This window comes from Heterocephalus glaber, unplaced genomic scaffold (assembly GCF_053883595.1).
Source record: "Heterocephalus glaber isolate CG9 unplaced genomic scaffold, H.glaber_assembly_v1.0 deba00001550, whole genome shotgun sequence".
NCBI lineage: Eukaryota > Metazoa > Chordata > Mammalia > Rodentia > Bathyergidae > Heterocephalus > Heterocephalus glaber.
In genome coordinates, this window is record NW_028258343.1 from 22,138,445 (window position 1) to 22,164,004 (window position 25,560).

The window sequence follows — 25,560 nt, forward strand, 5'->3', positions numbered from 1 at the left end:
GTTGTGACTCTCTTATACACCAAGAGTTGTGCTATGCTAGGCAAAGGGATTATGGAAGAAAAGTAATGTTTGTATTTGGATCTCATTTTTGTAAAACATAATTTCATATACAAATAGAAAGCAATATCCCTAATTGTACAAATTAGTTGTCTCAAGGATATAGAAATTTTATTGATATTTTTCAGTTTTGCTTATCTTTATTTTAACATAAAAAATTACGTGTGCGATTTTTATTAATAAGAAAGTATAGCTTTAAGAAGTGAAAAGATACTATTTGGCATGTGAATGAGTTAAAGGAATTCTAGAGATAAGAAATATATAAGAAACACATTGAATTTATATATTTGCATTGCCCATGAGGTTTAAAACAAAATTTTTCTATCATTACTATAAAGATCTTGAAAATAAGAATTCAGACATGCATGCTCAATAAACATAAGAGAAGATATAGCTCCCATTTCTAATACATCTACTATTGATTCATTTCCACAAAATGTTTTAATAATTTTTTTCTGATTTGCCCATCAATATATTAAGAAATTAACTAAATTAGCTAATTTAACAATATATTAAGAAATTTGTCTGTGTGTATAAGAAATGTACATATATTATGAATCAAATATAGATGTTCTTTCACAGATTTGTGATAAATGCAAATTAAATTGCTGAAAACACTACCAATTTGCTTTAAAGTATAACTGATAATTAATTCTCTATCACAGTAATGTGTTTTTCTTTTTTCTTTTTTTTTTTTTTTTGGTACTGGGGATTGAACTCTGGTCCTTGCACTTGCAAGGCAGGCGGTGGAACCACTGAGCTAAATCCCTGGCCCAGTAATGTGTTTTTCCACTTTAGCTTTCTTTCTGATGCTTAGTTTCTGTAAAGATTTTAATTCTCTTATTCATAACTGTAATTTAGGTCTTATATTAATATTGCTCCTTTTTTGCCAGACAAGAAAATAAAAGCTCAGAATGTTCGTTCGACTTTTCCAAGACCACGTGACCACCAAACATTAGAGATGAGATTTGAACCTAAGCATTCTGATTCCAGAACCTACTTGCTTAACTACTTCCTAATTTCTTTAAGAATCACCATCCAGGGCCGGGGATTTAGCTCAGTGGTTTCACCATCTGCTACGCAAGTGCAAGAACCCGAGTTCGATCCCTGGTACCAAAAAAAAAAAAGAATCACCATCCAGCCCCATGATAGGTATGCACTCTGCTGACTGCCAATGGGTTACGTTTGCCACCTTGCACACAGAAAGGAAGCTGCTCCCTCATGGTCTACAGTCACATTTGGGATGACCACAGACTTACAATAAGTATTTCAAGCAATTCAAGTTAGGAGAAAAGGGAAAGAAGAAAGACAATGAGTGAGCAGGCCAATTGGATTGATCGTGGAAAGGTTATTCATTCTCGGGGAAGGAGTGTAGTTCTATGAGAAGCTCTGTTCAGAAATGAGAACTTTTCCTACTACTGGGTCATTTTCTCTACTTAAGTCTCATATTTTTTATGTAAAATCACCTGTGTTTATAAAGTGAAATTTACTTTGTTTGCTAAAACCATTTTTTGAAGATGAAAAATTATTGGCTCTCCAATAGTAAAAGTGGACATAATTACGGACCCTAACCTTTCAAGAACAATCCTAGTTTTCTCTTACTTCTTTTGATTCAACTGTGATGGTCTCATACTTTGTTGTTCTTGTTATTTTTCTTTAGCACAATGAAGTCCTTCCCTCTATCTCTGTGTGTATACTTTCGTGAGTTCTGTGTGTTTCTCATTTGTAAGTTAATTTTTTAATCATATTTTTAAATCATGGGCCAAGTACCAAACCCAGCCTCCATGGAACCTAGTCGAATGCAATCTGGGATATTTTTGCTAATTGCTTAGCTGCTGGTTTTATTCTTTAAACAGTTTAGGTGAGTAAGATACATACTAATTTTATCCTGAAACAAAAATGAAAGTGCACATTTAAACGTTCATGAAAGGATTATAACTTTGTTACTTTAAAAGACAAATCATATTTGAAAGGGCATTTGGGGGCAATAGAAATTGAAAGCATTTCACAAAGAGAAAATGATTCAATATGTTTTCTTTAGGATTTCCCTTTTTATAATTTGTATCTCATTTAATTCTCTGTCATCAGGAAATAGTTGGGGGTTTCACTCAACCTACAAGTGGCTATGACAAGCTGCCTGTGCAGGCCTCAGTACTAAATCTTGAGCAAAAGACCTGCTGGGCCCTGGAAGCAGTCCAAACTCAGCCTTCCACAATAGATTGTGACTTTCAAATTCCTGCCCTGCTTTCAAACAGGATGTATGCAGCACACAATTTCTTTGACCAAGGTTTTCCAGTCCCAGTTTTAGATGATTACTGACACTTTCTTCTTTTTCAGAAGTCAGAAACTCCTTCTGTCTCTGCGAGCATGTGTGCATGGGATCCTGCCTCCTTAATGATCAGTTTTTTACGACCTCTTTTAACTTACGGAGATTTTATGTTTTTATTATTGCTAGGAAGCAAGAAGTCATGAAGAAAAAAAATTCATGGGCTGGGGATTTAGCTCAGTGGTTCCACCACCTGCCTCAAAAGCTGAGGACCTGGGTTCGATCTCTGGTACAAAAAAAAAAAAAAAAAAAAAAAAATTCATGTTCAATTTATTGATCATTCAGATTCCTGTAAATATAATACAAATAAACGATTTCCCCCTTAGAAATCAAGACTTTATCTTACTGGTGTTTACCAGTTCATCCCTAAAAGTCCTGTCAGTGTCCACTATGCATCCTAACAACCCCGAGTTTTGTTTTATTTTGTTTGTTGCTGCTGCTTGGTTTGCTTTGTTGCAGTAGGCAAGTGATCATAAGATACGAACCCCACTCACAAAAAAACAGAAAATATTTTTAAAAGATGTGTTCCTGACCGTCAGGATGACAGCATCTGATAATACTCTGCTTTCCTTGTGGATACTGAGTTGTTTTTCCTACAAATTCCATCAGAGGAAACTACTATTTTTGGTGCATTTATGACAGAGGCACGGCAGTGACACCGAGTTTTCCAACCTGCTTCCCACTGCTAGGAGCAGAAGACGGCTCCTTAGCTCCTTGAGGAAGGCGTGGAAAGGTTTGGTGTTCAGCGAGAAGCAACTTATCGGGCTCTAATTAGAGAGGGCGACTAGGGAAGAAGGTGCAGCCAGAGCTGGCTCCAGCAGGGGTGCAGTCTGCCTGGGGAGGCTGCCCTGACCAGCACATGCGCCTTTGGCACCGGGAGCTTCAGGGCCATCGCCTCGGTGTGGACCTCTCCTTGCCAGCCCTTTGTGTTCAAACAATGGGGGCTGCGGAGCCTGGGAACCTCTCTGAGCCGGGTTCCCGGCCTGTCCGGATGCCATTGGGATCTTTTTGGTGAGAAAACAAGGTGGATACAACAGTGTCACTGAGCAGACAAATAACTTTCAGAAGTACCGAATTAGGTTGAGGAAGTTAATGCTACACTAGGAAGCTGGTCTGCTGGGGCAGGAAATGATGTGTATGTGAACAGGCAAAGAAAAAACAATTTCCGCAGTCTGGGAATATTACGAACACAATGTTCGGGTTTGCCAAGTATCTGTCAGAGTTAAAACGGTTTCCCACTAAGTTTCCATCCTTTTGTTCCAACAGAGCTCACTGATCTTTTCATTCTAAGGGACGACGACTATAACGCCTTGTTGTAAATCTCCCGGTCCTTTCTGTGTCATAACAGAAGGTAGTTAAACATAATTGTTTTTCTCTGTTTCCCTAAGACAACACCAGAGTAAATTGTGTTCCAGTATTATCAAATCATACAAAAAAGGGGGATTTGAAGAGGTCCTTCTATGATTTCTCAACAGTAGATGCAAATAATTCTTCAATTTTTTATTTTACAAAAAGAAGACCCAGCAGGTATCCTGGGCTACTATAACACAAGGAGTTAAAATTCTCGCTTAGACACAAGAAAAACTAAACCATTTCATGCCAGATTAAATTACGGTTTCTGCATAAAATGTGCTTAAGTAAATATTTTTAGAATTTCTTCATACAAGTAAGATTTTCAGGAGGTAATATTGAGCTTTAAGTGCATCTAGCAATACTTTAATTGACTAGTTTTTCTTTTTTAGTATTACTCCTTTTCTCCAATTTTAGGTAAAATATAATCATACCCACTTTACATCAGTCTCTTTGCATTAATGTCTGCTGTGTACTCAAAATATATGTGTGCCGTCTAAGCAGGTCCGCATGGGCACTCCACCGGGAGACACAAAGGCAGTGGCCACGTCTGACACCTTCTGCCCTGCATTGTTTCTTGTGAGAGGTAAGTCAGTAGCTGGAGTTTCCCTGTAATAAATAAGTATTTTTCTTTTGCTGCTTTCAAGATTTTTGAGGTCTTTTGCTTTGACCATTATGTGTATGATTTGCATGGGTAAGCATATACTTATATGTATTCTACTTGAAGGTTTTTTTTTTTTTATCTTTTTGGTTTTTTGAGGCAAGGTCTCACAATGTAGTTAAGGCTGGCCTTAAATGTTTGAAGTTTCTGAATGTGCAGATTAATGTTCTTATCAAAGTTGAGTTCTCAGCCATGGTGTCTATGATGGTTTTATGTCCCTTCCTCTCCTCTGTCTTTTATGTTGATACGCTTAATGGGATGCAACACTTTTATGATCGTCTGCTCAGTTTTCTTTATTGATCTTTCTTTATTCTTCAAGTTCCATAATCTCTAATGTAAGAATTAAAGGTAAACTAATTCTCTAAATTACAGGGTAATTTCTTCTACTTCTTTCTTTTGCCAGCAAAAATCTATTATTGAGTCTGTCTTGTGATTTTTATTTCATCATTTTTCTTTTCAACTTTGGAATTTCATTTCATATTTTTAAAATATAATTTCTATCTGTTGATAGTCTCCATTTGATGAGATATCATCATCACATTTTCCTCTGATACAGGATTCCCTGTTGTTCTTTCCATATATTCATAATGGCTACTTCCAGGTCTTTGCCTACTACCACATTTTGCTGTCCAAAGCGATTTCAATTGCCTGGGATTTTCCTTGCGTGTAGACCACCTTACCTAGCTCTCTGTATGTCTCCTAACTTTTGACTGAGAAGTAAAAATCTGAAAGAATATATTGTAGCAACTTCCGGGATACTTTCTTGCTGCAGGTGTTTGCTAGGTGCTTCCTTCCTTTGTTTCCTGAGCTGCCTGAATGGCCTAAAGTGTCCTTTCTCGGTATAATTGCAGGTGTCCCTAGCAAGCGTACCTTCTTCTCATCTTTCAGCCTAGCTACCCAGAGGTTACCTCCAGGCCAGCGCAAGCCACGTGTTGTTAAACGTAGAGCTTGAGTCCCTTTCTCTGTTTAGGGTTTAAAAACATTATTGGCACATTTTAGATATAATGATCACATTGATCATAGGGAATTTGTGCCTGTACATGATGTATCTTGATTCCTCTTTTTCTCCAATCCCCTCCCCTCCCTTCAACCCCTCTTCCTCTCCTTATTTACAAAAGCTTTGTTTCCATTTTTTCCTTCTTTTCTTCTTTTCTTTTCCCTTCATTCTCTCCCCCCTCCCCCCTCCCTAGTTCTCCTTTCCTTTTGAACAATTTCTTCCTATTTCACATTATCTACTCTGCATTTTGACCCTTATTTTCACTTTCAGTTTCTTGCACCAGAGACAATGTGATATTCATACATGTGTGTCTTTTTATTTCACTTAAATCTATAGTCTCAAGACACATCCATTTAGCTATAAATGTCTCAAGTTTATCCTTCTTTATGGCTGAGTAGTACTCCATTGTATAGAAAAACATCTTTTTCATCCATTCATCAGTTGATGGGCAGGAGTAATATCTAGTATGTACAAAGAATTGAAAAGAATCAGACCCCCCTCAAATTTAAAGACCTAGTCCAAAAATGGGCATGTGAAATGTTTAGGTTTTTACACTGAACCACTGCATGTGTGCAGTTCAAAAGCTATTACCACAACTGAGTTTATTTTTTCCTGTATTCAACCAGGGACTCTAGCTTCAATTCTGGCCCATTAGTCATTTTCAGAAGGCAAAGTCTTGTGCACATACACACACACACACACACACACACACACACACACACACACACACACGTCTTCCACCGTGCAGGGCACGCGGGTTCTGGGCCAAGCCTGGCTCCCTGGGGTGGGCTGGGCGCGGAGCAGACTGCACTGTTCCCCGATCGCTGGGTGGCCTGGCCCCGGGGAGCCCCGGCTCCGCTGTGATCGGGCCCCTAGTCCGCCCCAGGGCCGTAACCAATCCAATGAAACTATGAGGGCACCGACCGGCGCGCGATTGGTCGGGGCAGCGACTTAGCCCTGGCCGTGCGAGGGGAGGGCTTGGGGCGGGCCTCACTGCGGCTCAGCCCCCGCCGGGACAGGCAGCCGGCGTTCCCGGGGTGGAGATCGGGCCCAGCCTGGACTGACGGCGGGAAGCTCTCGGGAGCTGGGCTCTCCGCCCGCACCTCAGGGCCTTTGCTTGTGCCCCTTCACCCTGTGCAAGGCAGGCGGTCGTCTTCCCGCGCTGTGCGGCTCTGGGATTCTCCTTCCCCTCTGTGTAATCGGAACCGCCCCTCACCCGCCTGGTGCCTCCGAAAACCAAAACCGACACAAGCCCAAGTCACAGGGTGGTCGGGACCGTCATGCTCAGTGACGTGAATATCCCATGGCCTTTCTTATATGAGAAACCAAAGCAGAAATAAAGAGCAAGGTAAAAGCCCTTTCTCAGATGGGAAGGAGCTCAAGGGGGAGGGGGGGGGATGGACCCAGGAGTTCAGACGGGTTAGGGGCGAGCACTAACTCCCCACCACGGAAGCGAGCGTGGCCTTCGCACGTGTCCCGGTACAAGAAATGAGAACTGGATAAGAAAACAACAAAGTTTGTTACATAGACCTCCAATTTCTAAAAACTATATTTTACCCCAAATTGACATTATACCACATGAACAAATTTGGATCCTACGTATTAATTAAGATGTTACAATGATACCACATGTTCAACTAAAGCACTGTCAATACAAGGTCAGTAAAGTACAGTTTAGTGAACCTGAAAAATGTGGAATAAAAGAAGAGCGAGCCCTAGGCGCTCAGAGAAGCTTTCAGTACAGTTATTCCCAGATAATGGGATTTCTGGGAGCAAAAAGTAATTTTAAATCAAATTGGGGTCTCAGACTAGGGTTAATAGCTTTTTGTTTTGACAAAAGGAGTACTGAAGAAAACAGAAATCTTATTCACTACTTTTACTATATCTTAATGTTAAAGTTCAAAAACCAGAAAGGCTGGACGGTAGCTCAGTAGTGGAGTGTTTGTCTAGAATGTGCAAGGCCTGGGCTTTAATCTCCAGTAAAATAAGTAAATAAATAAATAAATAAATAAGAAAATCAGCGTTTTTAAAAAGATAGTAGCCATCTATGTACATATGCATATTCAACAAAATAAACGTATCCACTCCATACACTATGTATGTACTTCCTCCTTTCTTCCCAGACCAATGAAAACTTCTTCAAGGGCGAGCACATATGCTTGGAAATACTTAGTAACTGCTCTTATACTTCATCTGGCAGTATCCCTCATCCCAAGTGTATTTCATTCACTCACTCAAACATCTAGGCAGACTGACGGCCTGGTCCCCCTCCCACAGACTGGGATACAGTGTGTGTGGGTGGGTGGGAGAACTCAAAACCCTGTGGGGCCCATGGCATCGGGGCATTTCTCACTCACATTACACTTCACTTTCCTTTGTGCAATATCGATTTTGTCCTGTTTAATCCAACACTGTTTTTCACTGGTGAGAAAGACACAGGCAGAACAGTTACACATACTCATGTCTTTATAAAGCATTTATATGTCAGAGTAAATCCAGAGGACCTCGTCCACGTCAGTTTTCTAAGTATTATGCAAGGGAGGGTACAGGTCCGTGTAGGAGTTGAAGGGACTGCTTGGGGATGGAAAGATAGGACGCAGCTTTTACCCCTGAGCAGCTGGCAGGCTGCACTGGCGTGTGGTAACCCTAACATGATGTGGTTGTGCCTGACACAGCCCCCCCGAGAGGCAGAGGACGTGTGACCCCAGGACCCAGTCCTGCCTGCAATGCTTGAGTATTGCTGAGGGCTGCCCGCCTTTACCCTGGACTGTTCTGCAGTGCATACCTGTCACAGGCCCAAGCGTTGTCCAGACAGCGAGGCCGGGGGTTGCGTGTGCCACACGCTCAGTGTCATTCGTGTCACTTACAGTGGCACCTCCAGAAGCGGGGGAAGGTAGAATTCACTGGCTTTCCTTACACCTGCCTCAGCTCACTCGTTTTATTACTGGTGCAGAGGATGCACTGACAGATGAAGAGGAGACTGTACTATCAGGACAGTAGGGACAGGAATCGGGGTGAGCTCACACAGTATCCTAGAGGAGCGCCGATCAGCAGCGGCACCACCATCTTTATAATCCAGTCCAGATGGTTCCATTGGTGTCCGGGCTGTGATGTGAATTCCAAGCAACTGTAGCTGCTTCCTGGTCATGGCTGCAGAGCCAGCTAAACTGTGCCCTTTTCCTGGCACAACTTCAATGAGACAACAGTTTGTTTTATCCCACCCAAGACTGAATATTTTAATGGTCATGGATTTGCTTCTCACAGGTGCTAGTTTCAGTCTGCTGGTGAAGATCATATTCTGCCTCGAGGCAGCGAGTGAATGCTTCCAAGGCTGAAAATAAAGCCTAGAAAAACATGAAAACAATGTGCTGTTGTGGATTTGGATTTCTTCTTCTCCTGGAAAGAATTCCAACATTCTACCATGATCCCAGCAGGAAAGCCTTTGTTTTCTTTCTGCTGAGTGACATGGCATGTCAAGCACTCAGGGGAACTAATTGCATCAGACTGCCGAGTTTAGAGCCTTGATAATCCACACTTCTCCTGGCTGGCAAGGTGGGACTGACTAGCACGGCAAGAGAGCAAATAACTCCTTTCCCAGTCTCCATTTCCCCAGTGAAGCAGCACAGGTGCAGAACCCTCCCTCCAAGCGGAACAGCAGCACTCAGAAAGCCGAGCCCGCCTCTTGGGAAGTAAGACTCTTACCTCAAGTAGGAATTCATGCATTGCTAAAACAAAATTGAGAGACTCGTGTTTTTTGTGAATCATGGCTAACAGCTGAAAGGCATCTCTCGCCACCCTTTCTGTCCTCGGGTCTCTGTGGATGGCTGAGACATCAGCCACCTGTGCTGGGTGTGCTCAGCATTTGCCCACCCTGGAGTGGGCAGGGAGCCTTTCTCCGTTCTGCATCTCCTTGTTGGGAAGCCTAGGTCTTTTCTCCTAGCACAAATACGATTTGATAAGAGAAACCAGGCCTATGGAAGATGGAATGTGCCCGGTTCTGAACCATTCCCCTCACTTCCCGCCTCAGCACAGGGAGTTCCTCCTAGTTCACATTCCAGCCCTGGCCAGTCACACACCAGCCTGATCGGCTCACCTAGGGGTAAGAACACCAAGTGCGCAGTGGCTGAGACCAGGGGTCATTGTTGGGCTCTTTTGTGGTCACTGTTCCTTCTCGGGATTGTAGATTTTCTAGGAGATTATCTTGTTCCTATCAGAGGCTGTGGATTTTCTAGATTATCTCATTCTCTGCATGCTGTCGGTTATACTCACCATTTCTTAGGATACTCACCCATCTTGATGAGCAAGTTTAACAAAACTAGGAACTTACTTGCTGAAAACTTACCAGCTTCACATTGACTGGACGCTTGCATCAGGAGAATTATATACATTGCACAAAAGATTTGATATTTCCTTACTAATGACCTGACAGTGATATTACGTTACTTGTTGTATGCCTTCAGATAAAGCTACGTGCTAATAATGTTAAAGCAGGCGAGATCTGTGTGGCTGGTAAACCCAGTACTAGGAGAAAGAAACTGAGGTCCTGGGATGTGACAGTCACCCTGGATTGTCAGATTGGTTGGCTTGGAAACCACCCCGGGGGTGGTTGGAGCACACCTCTGGGTGTGTCTGGTGGGTCATGGAGGTGGGCCTTTCTGGGGTTCCTGGCTCCTTCCTCACTGGTTCTGTTCCTTCCTCTGCTTCCTGGCTCCCATGAACTGAGCAGCTTTACTCTCCACGCCTTTCCACTGTGAGGTCCCTGCTGTGGAGCCCACTGACCATGGACTGAATCCTCTGAAACTGTGAGCCAAATAAGCCTTTCCTCCTTTAAACTGTGGGTATCGCATAATTTGTTCCAGCAGCAGGAAAGCTGACTAATACCTGGGACTTGATTTTGAACAACAATGTTGGTCATCATAAGCTTGTGGGATAACATAAGCATATATGTGACTTTTCAGGCTGACTATATTTGTACTTTTGGGATATTCTGCCTGAAAGAAGATATTTGCAGGCACAGTGAGTAAAAGTGATATCATCACCCTGGCAAGATAGGTATTAAAATAATCTATAAATATACAGCAGTCCCTTCTTCCCTATACTTCACTTTCCATGGTTTCACTGACCCCTGGTCAATACAGTCAGAAAATAGTAAAAATTTCTGGAAACAACTGATTAGGTTTAAATCATGTGCTGCTCTGAGTAGCATGCTATAACCATGCACCATGCGGCTCCATCCCCCCAGGACGTGGCTGGTCCCTTTGTCCAGTGTGTCCTGCCACCTCCTGCCAGCCACTGCTCAGTAGGCTGTCAGGTCTCTGTTGCACTATCACAGTGTCGGTTTTCCAGTAACCAATGTTTTAATATCACAATGGTCCCCGGACACCAGGGTAGTGAGGTCAGCAACTCAGATATGCCGCAGGGGAGCCGGAATGTGCTTCCTTTCAGAGCAAGGTGGAAGTTCTTGACTTAACAAACAAGAAAAATAATACGTTCAGTTTGCTAAGATCTATGCATGGTAAGAATGACTCTTCCATCCATGAAGTTATAAAGAAGGAAAAGGGACTCCATGCTAGCCCTGCTAGTATACCTCAAGCTGCAAAGTTATGGCCACAGAGTTTAAAAAGTGCTGAGTTAAGATGGGCGAGGTGTTGAATTTCTGGGTGAAGGACATAAACAGCAACTGCGCCCCTTGGGGCAGCCACGTGGTGTGCCAGACACCCAGCCTGTGTGAAGACTCCAGAAAGGGTCTCCTGAAACAAGCGATGCCAAGCCACAGATTCAGGGAGAGAACTGGAATAAGAAATATAAAAATTAGGAGAGGCTGTACCTGCAGATGAATGACCTGCTGCCACATTTCCAGCAGAGAGAAGACTATTTAGGAGAAAAGAAGCCACTCACAGCAAGTCTTACGTTGACATAAAGCTGGCTTTTCTGCAAGAAGATGTTCAGGACAAGCTGCACTCAGAGATGTGCAAATGGCATAAAACACATGCTCTCAAAATGAAGCCCCAGAATGTTCTATCTGAGAGTGGAGGGCACAGTCATTAGTGTGACTGTTCCATTTTCATCATAATCTCCTGCTGCACCTAATGGATACACTAAGCTTTATCACAGCTACGTGTATGTAAGGAAAACTACCCTACGTACAGCTGAGTTCCATTCTTGGATTCAGGCTTCTGGCCCAGGTATTGGAAATTCTATGCCCCATGGGCAAAGGAGGGTTGCTGTACCTAGATAGGAACAGAAAAATAAAGAGAGGGAAAGAAAATTCCTGCCATGGGAAACCCTGGAAAGGAATGCAGGATGCCGAGCAGGATGAAGATGATGTATTTTAAGTTTCCTTGGTGCAGAATTATGTGATCCCGCCCCCCACACACTGTAAAGTTGAAGATCAATAGGAAATGGGCATCAAATGATACTGGTAAGATGAGAAATTACTATTCCTTTTGATTGTTGAAAAATGCAAGTAAATATGTTTGGAAATGAAGCACAAAATCTACTTTTCCTTTAGGGAAAAATGTAACTCAAGGAAACCAATGCTCAGCCTACCTCCCACCACTCCCCTCCCTGCTGCATGCCAGTGCACGACGTAGCTACGTGTGGAATGGATGTTTGGGTTTCTTTGCCTCAAAACATTACACAATGTCAGGTTTTGAGTCCTAAAAACATACCAAATGTTTTCCTTTCCTATTCCTAAGCTCACATTTGACCCTTTGGAGCTTATCGTAAGAATTCTAAGACCTTGGTAAAATGTATAATAAAGACTGATGGTTGCCTAGGAAACGTCCCTGAGCTAGCCAGGTATCTCACTGCAGCTAATTTGATAACAAAGCAAGCAGCATGGAGTGCAGATGTGGGATTGGCTCTGTTTTCATTCCCCGGGCTCTGTAATTATGCAGCACAGCAGCGTGTCCTTCTTCTTTTTGACAAAGGCAGCGTGACACTCAAGTAATTCTGAAACTGTGCAGCCTATGTGATTTCTGAAGTCCTCTAGATACACAGGCAAGCTTTGCACATTATCTGGCATAAGGAATACCACTATCATAATACCATATTCATGGGCATTTTAAGGCACATAGGATGATACAGCTATTTACTCTGTCTGAGATGGAGCGCTGTGATGTTCAGGATGAAATGCTTGGGGCCAGGTCAGTCATGCTGAAGTTATTAACCTCCACAGCAAAGGTGCAAATGGAGCTCTCCCTAACACTACAAAGCCCATTAGCTGCTTGTTTACATTTGCTTATTCTGATCTAAATTGAGAGCCTCTTTCCTGAGCAATATTTCCACAGCTGTTACTCCACAGAAGGCATAAACACCAGTGCTATTATCTCTGAGCTGTGTGTGAAGCCCTTTCTGTCTGTATTTTCTCATCAGAGCTCAGACGCCCAGTCATCTGCTCCAGTTGTTTGCACTCTATAGGAAGCCAGATTCTGCCCAAATCTGAAACTTCTCAACTTCAACCTATCAAAAACCAAGTCACTGAGTCACCCCGGAGGTAGGGACCCTTTTCATCCTCGGAGATCTGAATCCAGTGTCCCTGGTGGACCTGTTCTTGTTTACCTTGTGAAGCAAGGGCTCCTGATAGCCTCTCATGAACACAGCCCAACATGAGCCCTACTCAGGTACCTGACAGAACAGGCTTCTTTCTGCTGCAGTTGCCCTGCTCAGCTCCTGAAGGGCAGCCACTGAAGCCTGTGCCATCTGGACTTCATAGCTTCTATCAGTTGTTGCAGAATAATTTTGAAATTGGAGTCAAGACTCTTCATGCTTTTGTATGCAACATTTAAACAATCCTAAATGGGCAAACAAGTAGACTGTCCTTTCTTTGTGTGTCCCTATCTACAGAAGATTTGTAATCATCAACCTTCACACACAGACACCTTCCACTTTCAGGGTACGGTGACCGCCAACCAGTGTAAAACCTGCCCACCACCCCAACAAAACTCAAGGCCTAGTTAGATAAATAAAGCAGGGTTTTTTTGTCTCTAGTATTCAAGTTACTCATGATTAGTGTAACATTCCATGTCAAAGTGATATGGAGGAAGAGATGTAACTTCCAGACCTACTAGATACCTGAAAAGCAAGTTTGTGTTCTCCAAAATCGAAGAGTGAATTCTAGAAACAACAGAGGTTAAGAGTAGGAAAAATTTATTGAGAGAAAGAAAGCTTCTGCCTAAGAGAAACAGAAGGGGGACAGGAAAATGGGTGGCCCGCCCACCCCACAGTTCAAAGATGTTTTATACAGCAAGGCCATGTGGTGAGGCAGGTACAAAGTGGGACGGAACTGTAAGACCCAATGGAAGTTTACAAGGTGGGCATGAGGTGGGACAAAACCATGACCAACCAGTAAGATCACAAGTACATTCACCCCAGTGATATTGATTAAATGGGGGTCAAATGGGGGAGCAAGTCACGAAGCAAGAATACAAGGAAAGAGCAAGGGTTTTCAGTGGTAAGGGGTGGGTCAGGGACCTTTTGTGGAAGATCTTTGTCCCCTACCCAGGTGACTGATGCCTGTTTAGAATATCAATCACTGCTATTCATCCTAATGGGTGTGTAATTTCTCTTCTTTTACAATGCTGGCCTTCAGTGAATGTGTCTTCACTCTCCTCCAAGTTAGCTCCTTGTGGGCTGGCCCTGTCTAACTATCTACAAGATATCTAATTAACTTACCTATCTGCAGTAAAACTATTGGACTGAATTATGGGTCACAAGAACCAGAGAACAGAAGGAAGGAGAAAAGTAAAAAGAAATAGAAGCTGGGATGGGCCCATGACACTTATGGGGAGACTCCAGCATGGCTGTGGAAAATGGCCAGGGTTAGATGTTAAGCCAGATGTTGGGTGTTAGGGGCATATACCTTAAATTTATTAGTGTAAGCTAAAGGAAGGTTTAGAAAAGTAAAATGTTTTTAGTATATTTTTCAGGCAAGTATGGAATAGGGTGACAGGTGTTGACAAATGTGTATGTGCATGTTAGATGGTACATTAAAGCCAGATGGTGCCAAATACCATACTGGGTGTTGAGAAAAAGCCAATGCATACACAGACACTTATAATTTATGCAAACACACAGTGTACAAAAACTTGAGCAAACCAGTAGCACTATCCTGGACAGAAAACAAATAAAAATTGAAAATCATATTGGGTTATAGGAGGTATCTTTAGCCCTTTCGTTGTCAAAGAAAATTAAAAATGCTTAGAGAGAGCAGAGGAGAATGAGCTGCTCTTCCTGCGTTTCTCCCTTTGGACCGGAGCAAGGGAGGAACAGCTTGGGAGAGGGGCAGAAAAAGCAGAACAGGCCCGGCTGGGCCTGGCAGCCTCACCGAGCTCCAGATCCACGGCTCTGCCTCACTCTGAGCGGCTCTTCACATATTGCACTCAACTTGGGTTGATTTCCCATGGATTTTATAGAATTTCATTCCAGTTTTCATTAAAATTCTCTAAGACACATTTAACCAAAAGGAACATATAATTATAAATATTCAGGGTCAAGAGTTCTTAAGTACTTTGTCGAAAAAGAATAATGACAGGAGATCTACTTCTTCAGCATAAATAATGTATCATGAGACCGGGCTGGGGATTTAGCTCTGGTTCCACTGCCTGCCTCGCAAGTGCAAGGACCCGAGTTCGATCCCTGGTACCAAAAAACATTAGAAAGAAAGAAAAATATCATGAGACTTACAACAAAAACTTATTTTCAACCTATTTCTGATGACAACAAACACCGTATCCAGAGTAAAGGTGAGACTATGTCCAGTGCTTAAATCAGGAATCTAAATCTGTGAGTAATGATACATTCTGCTCCGATAAATTAAAGTTTGAGCTCAGATACAGATTTTTTTTTTTTAGAAAACAAAAATAATTTCATTCTTCCCAATACATTGCAAATCTTGTAAAAATTCATAGGTCCAATTAAGACACAAAACAAAACCAGGAGAAAAGGGAACCCCACTTTGAAATCGCGGCGTGAAGGAGCGGGAGAAGCCCTCTCCGCTGGGCTCCGGCGCTTTCCTGGGTCCTGCAGAAGTGAGGGAGAGGGGCGGGGTCCCCCCGGGGTCCCCCCCCCCCCCCGGCTGCCTGTGGTTAAGGAAACAATAAAGGACATTGTTACGGATAGGTAGGCGACAAAGTGAGAACACGGAGGGGCCCGCGGCCGGCAGCAGCGGTGCAGCCCGGAAGTGCCTTGCCGCGGCGTGAGAATGCCGCGGGAAACACCCGCCAGAGAAGGGAGAGCCGTGGGCCGCTGCGCGCAGCGCGATTCTGGGGACCTATTAGCCGCTCCTCGGCTTCAGCTTCCGGCCCCAGTCTTTAAAGTCTGGGGGTGACTTTTTTATTTACCTTTTTTCTGGAGAGTTTTGCTTCAGCGTGTTTTCCTTGCTGCACGTAGTTTCAATCCTCTCCAAAACTTGTGTTTTAGGCGAGCGATCTCTGGGCGGACCTGGGCCAAGCAGAAGGAGGCGGGGTGGGACCAGCCCGGAGCCGGGGCCCCTTAGGACTGGAGAAGTCAACCTCTCCGCCAGGATTGAGGAATTTAAGGCTTTACCCTGGAAACCCGTGTCAACGCACCCGTGGTGGCCGCCCCGGGAAATAATTTAACCTCTCTGCCCTCTAGACTCCTGCTTATAAAAGAGGCTAAAAATGACACTTCCATCAAGGCTGGTTGTAAGGGGTAATGAATGAGCACCCACGAGAAGGACGCTTTCATTCTGGAGAACCTGAGGCATAGCACAGGAGCTGCCCAGAGAGCAGGGCCAGTGCCGGCATGTCCTGGCCCAGCTTGGTGAGGGCTCCACCGGGGCACATGTGACAGGCAGAGGCACCCACCCTGGGACATCGCAGTGAACTCTGGGTTTTGTTCAGTTTGCCAGTTTTCCACTAAGGTTCAAGATTCAATCCAGGATATTACACTGCACCGAAGAAAGTATTTATTTTGTTCTTCAAAACATTCAGGCGTCTGGCACCTAGTAAGCACCTGCTCAATGTCATTTAATCCTGCAAGGCTTTTCATGCAGGCCACATGGACAGTTCTACAACAGTTATATGCTAACGAGGATTTAATCTCAGTTTTTTCCACTGATCCAATTGCAACAAAAAAATCAGTTAATACAAAATAAGGGATAGTTTATTTTTGTAATAAAATCAAATCTACATTAATTGCTCCCTCAGAAGGAGTCCATTTCTAGGATATCATCCAGTGTGAGCAAAACAAGCCACACCTCAGCTATTTAACTCATTAATCAGCCCTCTTATGCACTCAGCAAACATTTTTCAAGGGCAGACAGGGGCCACAGGCTGGAGGACCACTGCAAACACATCAGGCTCAGTCCTTCTTCCCTAGGAAAACTAATGTTTTCATAATCTTGAGTAAGCAGTTTGAGAGAGTCTGATGCAGCCCACCATGAAGCAGAAAGGACGGGAGCCCTTATCAAAACACAGCCCAGGAAATTGGCCCAGAAGTGGGGACAGATCCGGTCACAGGCCCTTGGGCTCCAGTCACCACGTCTGCAGGACCAAGGTGGAACTGGACACAGGAGGTGCGCGTGGCCCTGCTAGGCCGGGCTCAGAGGGGACCTGGACCCCAGCACCTGCAGCCCCGCTGGTGACAACCCAAGGTGTCGCAGACTCCAGGTGCTCAGCCGCAGGCAGCCTGTTCTCTCTGTCTTTCATCTGTGAATTCAGGTAAATCTCACTCCTCCGTATGGACCAGGCGATTATGTCCCCTAGTTTATAGACGAGAAAATGAGGCAAAGTGATCTGCTGCAAGAAAAATATGAAGGAAGACCCCAAGACAAGCATTCTCTATTTTCACAACTTTCTGGAGACAGAAATTGTCCCTGGACAAAAATGGTAAAATCGGATTTATTTCCAGTTTGCTAAAAGGAAAACTGAAAAATTGAAATGAATCACCTTGGCTGCTAGAAGCTGGAAAACAATATTCCTGGGGGCTAAGATGTGTCTGATGCATCCTCTGAGGAGGCTGTGAAGCCCGCTCTCGTCTCGATGCTCTCGTGCTACACGCTCTCGGGGTCTTTGGATCCAGCTCAGGAGAGCCAGGAATGAGGAAAAGGTCACCACTGCTCCGCCTCTGCAGATGCTGGGCCCCAAAATATGGAAAACCGAGCCCCTGCCCTGCCAGACCTCCCTTGGAGGGATCCATTCTGCTTCACGGGAACCCCAAAAATGTGTTAAATGGAAACAAACGGGTCTTCAAATACAAAGTACGAAGTGGAACAAGGTAGACGCCACTTGGATCAGACAAACAGATGCAAGAAACAGGAGAAAGAAAAGGAGAGCTGGGCCTGGACAGAGCGCGCCAGGCCTGCGTGCAGCGAGGGGCACCCGAGCAAGCTGAGACAGGGAACGTGTAAACTATTGAACGGCTTCTCTAGTGTGAGAAACTGAAAGTGTAAATAAGGACGAAAATGATTCAAACGAATAATTGATAATCTGAAACAGGAAAAGGTCCAAAGGGGTAGGGCTGGTGGGAGGGGAAGGGGACGGGGAAGAAGGGAAAGGAAAAATTATGAGAAAAGAAAAAAGAATGGAAACGAAGTCTATGTAAATAGGGAAGGGTGGAGGGGTGAAGGGTGCACAGGTAATGGGAAAAAATAAGAACCAAGATGGATCATGGACAGCTACAAGCACCCAAGGATAAATGTTAATGTATTGTATACCTAAAATGCATCAATAAAAGAATTTAAGGAAAAAAAAAAAGAAAAGAATCAGGCCTAATCTCTTTCTATCAGCCCCAGCCCTTCTGGAAATGTAAGGTCCCCTCTGCGACTTGTGCATTTCTCTCTGGGTCTCAGTTCCCCGAGAGAAGCGGAGAAGTTTGTTTTCTCCCATCCACCTCAGCCAGAGGCACAGGGCGGACCTGCAGCAGGGTGTGGTCTGGAAACAGCGAGGGGAGGGGAGACTGCACATGAAAATAGCTACTAAAGCAGCACTGCTTTTGCTTGAGGAAGAGTAAACTACAGAGAGATGCTGACAGCCCAAAGAACAGTTTTATATTAGCGACACATTTTCCTTTGTAATTTCATGCACACACTTGCCAAAATGTCTATAGAGACAGAGCGCTTGCTCTTTACTTATTGAAGAGAAAATTATCTGAAGTAGGACACATGGGGAGGGGCGTTCTTATGAGCAGCTATTGGGGGCGGGGTAACCTTTAAATCCAGTCCTGCACCGAAATGAAAATATGCAAAATCAACGAGATAAACTGTGAGAATGTTGCTGTGGCTTTATTTCTTCCACAAATTTGAGTGAACTCACAATTTTTTTCATGTGAGTATGCAAACAGTTAAACTGTAAAGCTCTTTCTGACCCCCACCCCCAAGTGCCCAGGTGGAAACAGCAGGAGGAATCACAGGTCGGGCTGCCCAGCACTCCAGCCCAGGGCCTGTCTGGACCTGCTCTCATGGGGCTTCTGCCCAGCCTGAGCTTCTAGGAACTGGATAACAATTCCATCCAGATTCTGAGGACGATGACAGCAAGCCTGAATCCCAGAATATTGCTTCAGCAAAGCAAGACACATCAGCTGACCATGTGGAAGAAACCCAGCGATCATAGCCGCAAAATCCATGCTTCATCCCCCACTGTGCTCCTACTATAACTTCACCCAGTATTTCAGCCTCACTGAGATAGGGGGACAAGCCAGCACACCAGGTGGCCCCCTGATTCGCATAACAGTAATTCTTAAAGGATTTATTTTACATATATTTATAGGACAGGCTGTATGCAGCCTTCTGGAGCTCAGCTCTGCAACTCGCTCACCAAATCTCAGCTGCCCTTTGAACTGGCCGCTGCCTTCCGGAGGCAGTTTAGGAGCATCTGTCTTTCCTCAAGTCCTGCTTGGGGGTGGAGGCTTCCCGCCTCACACTGGATGCCATTTTCTGAGCCTTTCCCAGGGACCAGATAAACACGTTCGTTCTCGGAGGAGGGCAGGCAAGTGTTTGTCTCTATGCGCTGTAAAGTGTTGTGGGATGACAGGAGCGAGCACCAAGAATCAACTGGGATCTCACCTCATTACAAAGCTTCTGCACTGCAGGAGGAACCAGCAACAGAGCTCAGAGACAATCTACAGTGTAGGAAGAAATTTAGCAGCTGTTCCTCAGACGAAGGTCTATTACCTAGAATCTATAAAGAACTGAAAAAAATCAGACCCCCCCCCAAATTCAAAGACCCAATCCAAAAATGGGCATCTGAAATGAACAGACATTTCTCAGACAAAGAGTAGAAATAACAAACAAACATGAAAAAATGTTCAACATCACTGGTCATTCAAGAGATGCAGATGAAAACAGCACTGAGATTCCACCTCACCCCAGAAAGAATGCCTGCTATCAAGAAATCAACCAACAACAAATGCTGGCAGGGTGTGGGGAGAAAGGAACCCTTCTCCACTACTGGTGGGAGTGCAGACTGGTGCAACCACTGTGGAAATCAGTGTGGAGATACCTCAAAGAACTAGGGCTTTGACCCATTTGACCCAGCTATTCCCTGCTGGGTTATCTTCCCCAAAGAATTAAAAGAATCATATACCACAGCAATATATGCTCACCCATGTTTATAGCGGCACAGTCTGTAATAGCTAAAGCTTGGAAACAGACCAATTGCCCATCAACTGGAGACTGGATAAAGAAGACGTGGGTTTTTTTTATAAAATGGAGTACTACTCAGCCATAAAGAATGAGAAATTAGAGACATTTATAGCTAAGTGGATGCACACTGAGGCCATACTCTTAAGTGAAATAAATAGGACACACATGTGTAAATACCAAATAGTTTCCCCAGTGCGAGAAACTGAAAGTGTAAATAAGGACTAAAAGGTATAATAGATAATGTGATATAGGAAGAAAAGGTCCAAAGGGGTAGGGGAAGTGGGAGGGGAAGGGGAAAGGAAAGAAGGGAAAGGAAAAATTATGAGAAAAGGAAAAAATGGAAACGAAATCTTTGTACATAGGGAGGGCAGGGGAATGGGGAAAAAATAAGAACCAAGATCCATCATGTACAGGTACAAGCACCCAATGATAAGTGTAAATGTATTGTATACCTAAAATGTACCAATCAAAGAATTTAAGGAAAAAAAAGTGTTGTGGGGTGGTTCAGCAATCCAGCACTATTTTATCAATCTTCCTGGACACTTCCTGGGGTCCTGACCTCGATTAAAATCCAGATGACCTGCTGCTCCCTGGCCACTCTGCTTAACATTTCTTCAGAATCCAAATCTTCTAATTGCATTTTGCCATTCTGCAGAATAAGAATCATCCACCCTTTTTGTGGAGGAGGAAACTGGCTTCAGGGATCAAGATCCAAGTTCAAGTCCTATAATTCCTAAATTGCAAAGGCTAGATTCGAAACCTCGGTTTCATAAAGTAAGAAAAATGGCCAGGGCTTAGTGAACCCCAGCGGACTGTGGGAAACACCATGCTGGGCAGCACTGGGTCGGTGAAGAGCACGCTGTGGCTTGGGTGGACAGAGGGGCCTGTGTGGCTTCACCTCGGTGTTCTTTATTGTTTATTTTTGTTTTTCCTAACTGGAACAGCTATGTCGTATAAAGAGAGTAAAGAAAAACAGGAACCAAGAGGAGAGATAGTAAAATGAGAAGACTTATTTGGAGTTTGAAGATGTAAATAGTAAGTAATTTGTTGTTGCTGTCACCTAACATGTACTGAGCATTTACTACCCAACCTATGAGCTGGTACTGGTTTTGTTGTTGTTGTTCTTTTATTGGTACATTTTAGGTATACAATTCGTTTACATTTATCATTGGGTGTTTGTACCTGTACATGATATATTTTGGTTGATACTGATTTTTTAAGGCTCCTGGTATCCACGTGTTCTTTACCGGGATCTTTAGACCTGGAAAGAGGAGATTCCAGAGCTCTGTAACAGGGATTTTAGGAATAGTTTACCTGAGAGAACATTTCTCTGCCAAAAGACTCCATAGTTTCATCAGATTATTAAAAGGATCTGTGAGTCCAAAATTATTAAAAAAAACCAAAACTTTCACAGCTCCATAGGATACTCCTAAGGAATTTGTCCCTCCCAGGACCACAGGCCCTGCTGAGCCTCCTGCTGTTCTCACTTTGGGACGCCAGACACAAACAGGCGTCCCTGCCCCTGGGGGTCCAGAGCATGGCCTCCCTGTGTCCACGCACACTGGCCCCTGTGGGTCCTGTACCCCTTGGGGACGCTGCCGTCCTCCCACTGTTCCCTCTCTGCTTCTTCATAAGCACCCACCCTGCTAACCCCACTCGAGGTCCGCACCATCCCTCCGCGCAGCTGTGCCCCGAGCTCTAGCTCTGCCCCCTTCCTCTACTTTGCCCCCACACTTCCAACTGCATTTTCAGAACTACATTGTTTACGCAGTCTTTTCCTTAAACTGCTTGCCTTTTGTAACCCACTTATTCCAATCTCCCTCGCTCCCGCTGCCACCCGTTGGGCAGGTTTCTATGCACATTAATATTCCTTTCTCCCCCTCGAAGTCCTGCTGACCCCTCAAGGGTGGACCCAGCGCTCCTCCTCCGCAGCGCTTTTAATCCAGAGCAGTGGCCGTCCAGCGTGAGCATGGCCAGACAGACCTGGGGGACACGCTGGAAGGCAGGCTGCAGACTCAGTTCTGCGTGGCGTAAACCTGAGGAGGCCACAGTCGCACGGTCAGCATCGGGTTGAGCCCCACGCCTGCCAAACCAGCTCAGGCCCTGGGTCACCCATGGTTCAAGAGAGCCCCAGCCAAGGTGGGCGGTCAGCAGTGTGCTTAGTAGTGGTCAGGTCCCTCCAGCCCGGCAGGCAGGGGACACCGGGATGATCTTCACAGTTTTAATTCCTGCAGCAAAGAGCAGTATCAGACAGAACAATTATTTGATACTGCAGATAATTATAAAATTGAGGGCAGAGAAAAGTAGTCTTACAGTTATTTGGAAAGTTAAAGTCCTATTTGCAAAGACAAAACAGTCCTTCCAAATTGTTCTGCAACATAAAAAGAAATGAAATGTATGTGGAGCTTGCCGTCCCACCCTGGGATAAAGGTATCTGAGGACAGACAGTTTGCTTTCTGAAAGATAAGCGTGCCTGCGTGCCTCTTCACGCGGACCTCTTTCACGGAGCGGCCTCGAAGCAGTCCTGCAGAGAGAGCAGGCAGCAACAGAAACCCACTTTATCTTCACGCCTGATTCTTAATCCCTGATGATTCCTGTCTTAGTTCAACAAGGCCTAGCAAACAGGTACGTTGCATCCCTTAAACAGTAACTTGTTTGACCCCAGAGAAAAGTAGGAGCTGAAGTAATAAAAATCTATCTTCTCCCACCCCTCCTCCACCTGAAGACAGTCCTTTTTGTTAGCACTGATTACATGGAATCATCATCACATTTCACATTATGTGGCATGTTCAAGGTGGTACCCTCTCGCTCGACCTGCTGGGCACCGGGTGCCAGAAGGTTAGAGCCCTGGACGCTGCTTCTCCCTTCCCCCTCTCAGACCGGGTTAGGGAAAGGGCCCGGCCTTCTCACCTGGGCCAGGCTCACTGACTGGGGCCTCTCTGGACGCCTTCGGTCTTCTGACTCTCCAGGGTTCGGTAACTCATTTCCTGAAGCCCCACACAGCAGGTGGGCCGGAGCAGGATTTCCAGGACGGCTGGATGGCTTTATAAGAACTGACCAGGATTAGAACCTTGGAGAAGGATGGTTCGGCCTTGTCCTTACGGTGATGCTTTCTCATGACCAGAATCTGGCTGGTGATCTACATTGTTTCAGGCTCTTTCAACAACAGAAATGGATAATTTTATATATTTTTAAAACTCACTGAGAGTAGACCCAAGATTCCCAACAGCTGTGATTTGGAGTGAATCCTCGCCTGGCCCCAAGCTCCTCTGCAGGGCAGACTGGAGCTCAGCACCTCCTCAGAGCCCAGGAGAGGAGGGTGTCAGAGGCTTCCGCTGCCAGCACGGGCCATGGCCTTGGTTCTACCCAGCTGCGTTCTGGCCGTCAGAAGACTGTTGCAAGAACTTTGGCATTTACGTGATGGGGAAGAAATGTTTCTCTCGCCTTTCCGCATGGTCCAAGTATTTCTTACCCATAAACACTCATCCCCCTGTAAGTCAGGGCCTCAAATGATCTGTATTTCCTCTTAAATTTTCTTCATAAATAAAATCCCCTCTTTTTCTCTTTTAATTTTAATTTGTTTTTAAATCAGAATTTCTCCTTAAAATTCTCTTAGATTGTAAACACATTTAAATTAAAAACAAGATGCAGAGAATCTCCCAAAGAAGCAAAGACAGATATCTTAAAGAAAGTTGTTAAAGACATGATTATTTGATAAGATCACTATGGAGATAAAACATTGAAAAATTTTAAATTGTATTTCTGATAATACACTGACCTAGCAGCAAAGCAAATTAACAGGAAGTTATTACTCTCATATTCCAACTTACTTAATACTCCAAATACTTAATATTTTATAATTTTGTGTTAGCTACTTTTCTCATTGCTCAGATAAATTACCTGACACCTAAAGTTAAAGAGGAAAGGTTTATTTAGCTCACAGTTGTAGAGGTTTCGGTCCATAATCAGCTGGCTCCGAGGCGGGGTGGCACAGGGCAGAGGGGCGTTGCAGAGGAGAAATAGTTCATGGAGCCCACATGGTAACAAAAGCAACAAGGGACCCTAAGAGCGTCTTTCCGCCCCTTTCATCCAGACCAGCAGGATCAGGTCAGTGCCAAACCCATCAGCGGACTGGTTTAGTAACGACACGCCCTTAATCCGAGTGTCACACGCTCTAATCCAGCCCCCTCTGCAGAAGCCACCTATGAGGCTTTGGGGACATCTAGACCCAAACCATAACAATGATTTCCCTAAAATCCCAATAACTCTAAGATAGGTGTTAATACTTCCAAGCTTAACACCAGAAGCTACTGCTCAGGTGGTGATTAGGCACGCTTCCCCAGTCACCCAGGAATACAAGAAACATGCATGATGCAGTGCAGGAAATAAGGCAGTATACATTATGATGTGTGATGTGTGAATGGAGACGTGCGGAACCTGAAGATGGACCATTTCATACTTAATGACTGTCCTCCTAGCTTCCGATCCCACCTTCTGCCAGACAATGTCACCCTCTAACCTCCATTAATTGGAGTCAAAATCTCGGCTCTTAGATTCACAAAGGAGCCAGTTTGCTAAGTATGAATTTTCCATTGCTAAGAGGGCATAAAAAGAGAAAGGCACTGTTAGCATTTGAGGGATATTTTTGAAAAGAAGAAACAAACAGATTATTCCCTATATACCAGAGTAGAGCAGATAGACCGAGTGTCTGTGGCCTTCACAAATTGCATCCTAGCAAGGAAGCGCTTGTTCCCTCTTCTGGCAGGAAAAAAGCAAATTCCAGGTGGGCTGCCGAGCCATTTCTCAGTCAGCTCCTGGTAAACATAATCCCTGTGCTCCCTGGCTGAGCACCGAGTGTGTCCAGCTGCTCTTAGTGGTGCATTACTCCACACAGGCCTCTCAGGGGAAGGAAGGCATTGTCTGCACACACCACACCCACCCACCACCCTGCAGCAACCGGGGCATCACTCAGCCAACCCCAGGAAGGGAGCGGACTGAAATTTGAGCTTGTCATTCCCAGTCTATAGCGGGGGAGTCCCAGGCAACTTCCTGTAGCTGGACAGAGTGGAAGCCGCAGTGCCACATGCTGACGATCTGAAAGGAAGGGGAACACTAGCAGATTGTATGGCGAGCAGATTGGACAGGCCAGAGCCCAGAGTCAGAAACTTGCTGCCAGCAGAAGGTGGCCAGATGTAGCCCTGGCCAAGCACTCTCTCGCCATCAGGCTGCATTTTCAGCCGTCACTGCTCTGTCCCTCTGTGTATTGATTACCTTTCTCCTCCTGTCACAAAATGAACTTCGCATCCACACAAGCTGTACGCAGATGGATTCGAGCATGGACAAATGTGAGCATCCATGGTGTTCGACAGGGTAGAAAGAAAAAGGTGCTTTGCTGTATTGTGTTTCTCTTCGAGAATAGAAAATCCAGATTGTCGCGCTTAGGGTCCTGGCTGGTGGGAGAGGCCCTCTCTTGCACTGTGGAAGGGAAATCCAAGGGCAGATGGGGCGATTGTGAGTGAGGGGAACCACACAGCACACAGGAGGGAGAGAGAGTCTGCAGAGCA

At 44.7% G+C, this 25,560-nt stretch overlaps 1 long non-coding RNA gene across 5 annotated transcripts in view; it reads right to left on the minus strand.

Annotated features, from left to right (window-relative positions):
- LOC106010667 (uncharacterized) overlaps window positions 1–23,352 on the minus strand; it is a 64,951-nt gene extending 41,599 nt beyond the window's left edge. The window contains exons 1-3 of one of the 5 annotated variants that reach the window (XR_002387958.2): window positions 22,907–23,347; window positions 15,735–17,116; window positions 8,177–8,735 (exon numbers count right to left, since the gene is read on the minus strand). This is a non-coding gene — a long non-coding RNA (uncharacterized LOC106010667). Of the gene's footprint in view, window positions 1–8,176; window positions 8,736–15,734; window positions 17,117–22,906 lie in introns of all 5 variants that reach the window. The other 4 variants (XR_002387960.2, XR_015442590.1, XR_002387957.2 and 1 more) reach the window with 4 other exon arrangements.
- Between the last annotated feature and the right edge of the window lie 2,208 nt (window positions 23,353–25,560).